General features: G+C 42.8%; 1 non-coding gene across 1 annotated transcript; it reads right to left on the minus strand.

The window, feature by feature from the left end:
* Positions 1-4,667: 4,667 nt before the first annotated feature.
* Positions 4,668-4,795, minus strand: LOC120101306 (small nucleolar RNA SNORA17). Its single transcript, XR_015679387.1, has one exon. It is a non-coding gene; the product is annotated as a small nucleolar RNA SNORA17 (small nucleolar RNA).
* Positions 4,796-6,308: the final 1,513 nt, after the last annotated feature.

Raw genomic sequence — 6,308 nt, forward strand, 5'->3', positions numbered from 1 at the left:
GCAGAGGAAAAAGAATACATACAGGTGAAGATTACACTGACTGTAATCCAGGGAGAAAGGAGATCTTGTAATACAGGACAATGATAGGTTTTAAAAGGACTCCACTGAATTAGTAACCAAATATGATGAGAAATAAAGTAAAAAAAATAAGTGCTGAATTTATTCAACACGATAAAAATTATAAATCTATAAACCCAAGATACCCAAAGGTGCATAGATACACAGAGGTGCACTGTATTAAATTACTTAAAGCCAGATATGAAGAAAAAAATCATCCAGAGTATAGAAAAGTATTAGAGAGAGAAGAAAAATAAGAATGCAAGGTGCTTCCCTATGGTAAGGGAGCTTCCCTTTAACAACAGATGGCCAGGAAATAACAGAATACTATATATAATGAAACAACAACAACAACAGCAATAATAATAATAATATAGTGAAATACCAAAAGATGAATGGAAGTTAATCTAGAATTCCACTTTCAAGAGATGAAGATGACATAAAGAATTTTCAAACAGCTGAAGAGCTAGCTCCGTAGTTAAATGCTAGCTTGTCTTTCCCAGGACTAGAGTTTAGTTCCCAAAACCTGCATCACGCAGCTCACAGCCTCCTGTAACTTCAGCTATGGGAGATCCAATGCTTTCTTCTGGCCTCCGTGAGCACCCACATGTGCATGCACACATGCTCGCATACACGTGTGCTCTCTCTCTCTCTCTCTCTCTCTCTCTCTCTCTCTCTCTCTCTCTCAATTTAGTTAAGTAGTGAATTAATTAACTTAATTAAAATCTTTCTAAAAAACTTTTTCAGACTCATAAAGACCTACCTGGTCTACAAGAAATATGAAAGGATGCTTCTTAGGCTGAAGGAAAGGAACATGCAATAAAAACACAGATCTACACAAAAGAAGGATTACAGTTCCAGAAATCAGATGTGTCTAGGGAAGTATGAAGGCTCTCGTCTTAGTTCTGAACTGGTCTTCAAATCTGGTTAAAGTGGAAATGGTAACAATGCTTTGCAGTTTGACACTGGGGAACCTGACCTGCACAGAGGCCAGAAGACTCGAAATGGAAACATACTGTTTTCTATACATTCATAATAACACATACACACACACACACATACATACATACACATGCACACATGCATATATACACACGCATACATACATATACACATACATACATACATATACACATACATACATACACACATACTTATATATACATACATACATACATACATACATACATACATACATACATACATACACATGTATACATACATACAGTAATGTGGTATTCCTTGGTGAGAAGCGAGGTTGGTATGTGTTTTGTGAACAATGGAACAAACACTGAAAATTCAAAAAGTGAGAGCTGACAATCCCAACAGGAAGTCAAAGTGAAATCAGGTCATTACAATTTGAAAGAGAGAAAGGGAAACAAAATGCAGAGTTCACAGCACTAAGAGAAAACACATACAGGAAGGTGGTGAATCTTAAGATAACTATATTAACAATTGCATTAAATCTAAATGACTCAAACATCCCAATCAAAAGGCAGAAATGATTCAAGTCGACTTTTAAAGAGCAGATGCCATTATTATTCAAATTTAATCATACCTCTGTATGTGTAATATGTTAGAATATGATTTCCATCCGTAAGAACCCCAATTTACAAACCAGAACATAAATGGGTTAAAGGGGTGAAAGATAGCCCAATACTAAAAGTAATCAAATAGTCTGACCAACGTGGCAGAGTTTCATTTAGGAAGCTCTTGCAGGCTGGCAAGACAGACCAGGGGGTAAAATTCCTTGTCAAGTCTCACAGCCTTGAGTTTAATCCCTGAGACCCACATGGTGGGAAAAATACACTCTCATAAGCTGTCCTCTGAATTCCACACATGGTATATATGTATGCACAAACACCTCCCCACACATATGCACTGTAAATAAATTAATTTAATAAGTAATAATTTCATTTTTGACCCTAAAAGTTCTGGCTTCTTCTTTATCTAAAAAAAATAATGTCTTAGACGCTTTGTCTGTTTTAATTTTAGAGCTGCCTGCGAGGATGATGGTTAGACAGTCACACCTTTGTGGCTATAGAAGAATGAAAGCTGAAATTAGGAGATAAAAATACCTCTCTTTGTATTTTATTTCTTTTCTTTGGGTTCTCTTTTTCCTGTTGACTGAACAGTAAAAGAAAACAGCAGCAGCATCTCGAGGTCTTTTCGCTCCGTGCGCCAGCCCCATCATCGATCCACTATCACCGAGTATATAAAGCAATGTTTGCTTCAGTGGCTCTATGCTTCCCTCCAAATAAACAGATATAGGGTTGAAAGCAGATGCCTACAGAGGTACGTTTAAGAGAAAATGCCCTTTAAGTTGATTCTATTTCCCCACTCTCGGTCTCATAAATAACATGTAGCTGGATTGGACTGTTTCATTATGCAAGACTGCTGTATATTTTTTGGTTAATTTAAAGTTTTCCGTCAAGTTATCTTTTAAGGGCATTTGTCCCTATGCAGGGATAAATGCATAAATATTCAACAGCATGACATGTGCTTCACTTAACTGTAGACTATTTTCTCCTGAATTAAGGCATCTGAGTCCTTTTAAAAGTGATAAGTACGGAGTAAGGCCAAGGCTGTAGAATGTGAAGCAGAGTGAGGAACCAGATGTGGTCCAGCTGGGAGCAAAACTAGAATAAGGTACAAGATCCTTGCATGTCTGAGTTTGGATGAAGAGAAACTGAGGCTGAACAAGGGAAGGAACCCCAGCAGCTGGGCATCAGGTACAAAAAAAATACAAGAAAACGTGAACAGAGAGTGATGTGTCCATTGAGTGAATCCGGTTGTAATTGGCGGTGGCTGGACAAAAAGACAAAAGAAGACATTGGATTTCAGGGGCAGTTCTGGCAGTAAAGTGGCAAGAAGTGAAGAACTCTGGGACATGTGCAGAGAGCTGAAGCTTCTAAGTGGCCCTCAAGAACACAGCAAGCAAGCACAATCCATCTGGCATCCAATAGAAACTGAAAAGCTTGCATCCCTTTCCAGAACTGAGGAGTCTGAAGCTTGCGGTTATCCATCTTCAGTCCTAGACAAAGAATACTGCACATCAAGATGAGCAGAGAAAGATCACCAACAGCAAAGACTATGAAGGAGAAAGTGGTCAAAAGAAACGTTTAAAAATCTGGTGGTGCATGCCTTTCATCCCAGCATTCCAGAGTCAGGCAGAGGCGGAGGCGGAGGCGGAGGCGGAGGCGGAGGCGGAGGCGGAGGCGGAGGCGGAGGCGGAGGCGGAGGCGGAGGCGGAGGCGGAGGCGGAGGCGGAGGCGGAGGCGGAGGCGGAGGCGGAGGCGGAGGCGGAGGCGGAGGCGGAGGCGGAGGCGGAGGCGGAGGCGGAGGCAGGAGGATCTCTATGAGTTTGAGTCCAGCCTGGTCTACTTAGTGAGTTCCAGGATAGCCAGAGCTAGACAGTGAAACCCTGTATCATAAAAAAAATTTTTTTTAAGGAAAAGAAACTGATTCTCTGGTTTATGTGAACTCACAGGCAAATACTCTGATCTTAATTATTTTATTTTAAACTTTTGATTGTGAATTTTACATCATGTACCCAACCCCACTCATCTCCCCCTCCTCTCATATCCATCCTCCACCTTTTCAACCTCCCCTACAACAGAGAAAAAAATTCTCATTGTGGAAGCTGTAATGTGTCACAGTGTGTCCCACAGTATACAGATTTCAGGGCCATCTCTCCTACACTCACACCCTCAGGGTTGACTCACCCATGACCATCAGGGTCAGTCCTACTATGTTATCCAGTTGAGATTCAAGCCTTCTCTCTCAAATGCCACAGCAGGTGAGGGGCAGAGACAACTCTCTTGCTCTTTTGTCCCCATTAGGCCAGCTCTCTTACCCACTGCAAATGGCAAGGGCAAAGAAATGGGAGGGGATGTCTCCTTTGTCCATGCCACCACACCACAGACAAGGGGAAAGGCCAACACTTGCATGCTCACACCCTCCAGTCCAGCTTGCCCACGCCCCCACCTCCAGGGTAAGCTCTACTGTACAGCCCAGGCAAGGTGCAAGGCCTGGTCTCTCAAGTGCTACAAGGAGACAACACACAAGAGACAAGTGATAGAGCCAACTACCCTCCATTGTGGCTGGCTCACTCATACAAAATTCCCACAGTGTGCAAGGTGTGTTTCTGGAGTATTATAGCTGGTTAGGGACAGGATGTGAGGCTTCTGCTTTCACATACCCAGGGTCGGCTCTCCCAGGATACCCTGGAGAGGGGTGGGGCCATTTCTGCACAGCCCCCACTCATCAACATGCCCCAGGGCAGCAGACCAAACCAGGCGAGTCTACCTGGCCTTTGAAGGTAAGTGAGGCTGTTCCTCACTAACCTTGAGTTTCCAGTTTTGCCTCTCTTTATTGTGCCCACATTCTTCTGATTCTCTTTCTCTTCCATTTCTCCACCTCTTTCTTACTCCTCTTAGTGGTGCCCAGAGTCTCTCTGTGTCTGGGGTCATCTCAGGAGTGGTCTCAGGAGTGCTTTGCTTCACTTATGCATTATGGCCCTGGGAAAAGGTCATCTTGGACATGGTGGCACCCCAACCCAGACTTGCATGGTGGTGGGATAGTGATCGCAGGCTCGCTTTTTCTCAGAATGCGTTAGGCTACTAATTATTACCAGATGTTCACAGGTCAAAACACTGGTGTAGACATAGATTCTCTCTGCCACCTAATGATGCACACGTGACACAGCAGCCACACCTGCAATGCCTCTAGGGGTAGGGCTGACCTCAATGCTATACCTGAGAGAAAGGTTCTGGTCATTTAAATATACACCAAGGTCAAATCCTCCTCCCCAGTGATGTATAAACAAGAGTGGGTCTAACATCAAAGTCCAACTTGGTTTCCTAAACCACAGAGTTAGGGTCCTGGAAGGCTTGCTCCCAAAGAGTGTTTACAGAAACTAGATAGGCAATGGAAGATATCCAAACAAGACCATGGCCTTGGGACTTCATGCTCAGACCTTCTCCAAGCACAAAGGGCAGGAAGGCATCCATAGCATCAAGATGAGCTACACGAAAGACAAAGACCGTGGGACAGAAGGTTCACTGTACAGGGTCACGAAACCTGCAGGCTCACTGGAGATAAGCAGTCTTTGCAGATCTATTCCCACACCTGAGTCCCAAATACATAAACTCCTTCTGCCAGCCTAATGTGAATCTACGAAACCAAGCACATCCTTTAATAATCCCTGATGATCACAACAGCTGTTAAGTGTTTACTATACTTGATATCTTTAATAAACAGTAAATGAATCACCACAGTCTTTACAGCTAGAAGTATATCTAGTCTCAACACATTTAAAGATGAGAAAACTGAGGCTCCAAGTTAAACACTTCACAATAAACGAGTTCTGCCTTCTGTCAAATTCTGTACAGTAGCTACTGACCTTGCCGCCTCTCTTGAAACGGTTCTAAACAAACTCTTTGGAGGTATATTCAAGTGATGGGGATCAAATTAAAGAATGGTACAGTCCAATCTCAGGAAACTGCTAGAAGAAATAATTTTCCCATGAACCAAATGAAGAAGAGGAGAAATGTGAAGAAAAAGGAGTTTTAAATGTCAGCTTGCCACAACTTAGTCTCACCTGAGAAGAGAAGCTCAAGCAACTGCCTGGTTGGTCTATGATCATGTCTCTGAGTCTTGATTGTCAATTGATGTAAGAAGACTGAGTCCACTGTGGGTGACAAAGACACCCCCATCCTTTACCTGACAAAGACAGCCTGAAAGGAGTAGCATTTTATCTAGGCTCATGGTTCCAGAGGGCTTGGTCCGTCAGGGGTTAGAGTGTAGCAGAGACTCGGGAGAGATCAGAAAGGAGACAAAGGGTCCTGTTACAGTTTTCCTGCTGTCTCTTCTATATCACTTTAAATCCAGATATGCAACACCAAACATGGTGTATCTAATGGCAACATGGGCCCTCCTTACAGTTCACCCTCTGGAAAATTCCTCAAAGAAACACCCAGGAGCACACCTAAGTCTCGTGGGTGGTTTTTAAGTACAGTCGAGCTAACAATGAAGATTTACACAGGGCAAGCATATAGATACAAAAGATACAACATTGCATTTGGCAAGTGCTGGACTAGTTCTGTCTGCTCAAGATGAAGAAATAGGGAAAGAGAGAGAAGACCTCAGGATAACTGACATTTCCAAAATTTTGATATTTATTCATTAATATCTCTAAACTATGTCCCCACTTTCCACGAACTGCCATCATCTGAAAGCAGGTCCGCAGA

This window comes from Rattus norvegicus, chromosome 2 (genome assembly GCF_021556685.1).
Source record: "Rattus norvegicus strain SHRSP/BbbUtx chromosome 2, alternate assembly SHRSP_T2T, whole genome shotgun sequence".
NCBI classification, from domain to species: Eukaryota; Metazoa; Chordata; class Mammalia; order Rodentia; family Muridae; genus Rattus; species Rattus norvegicus.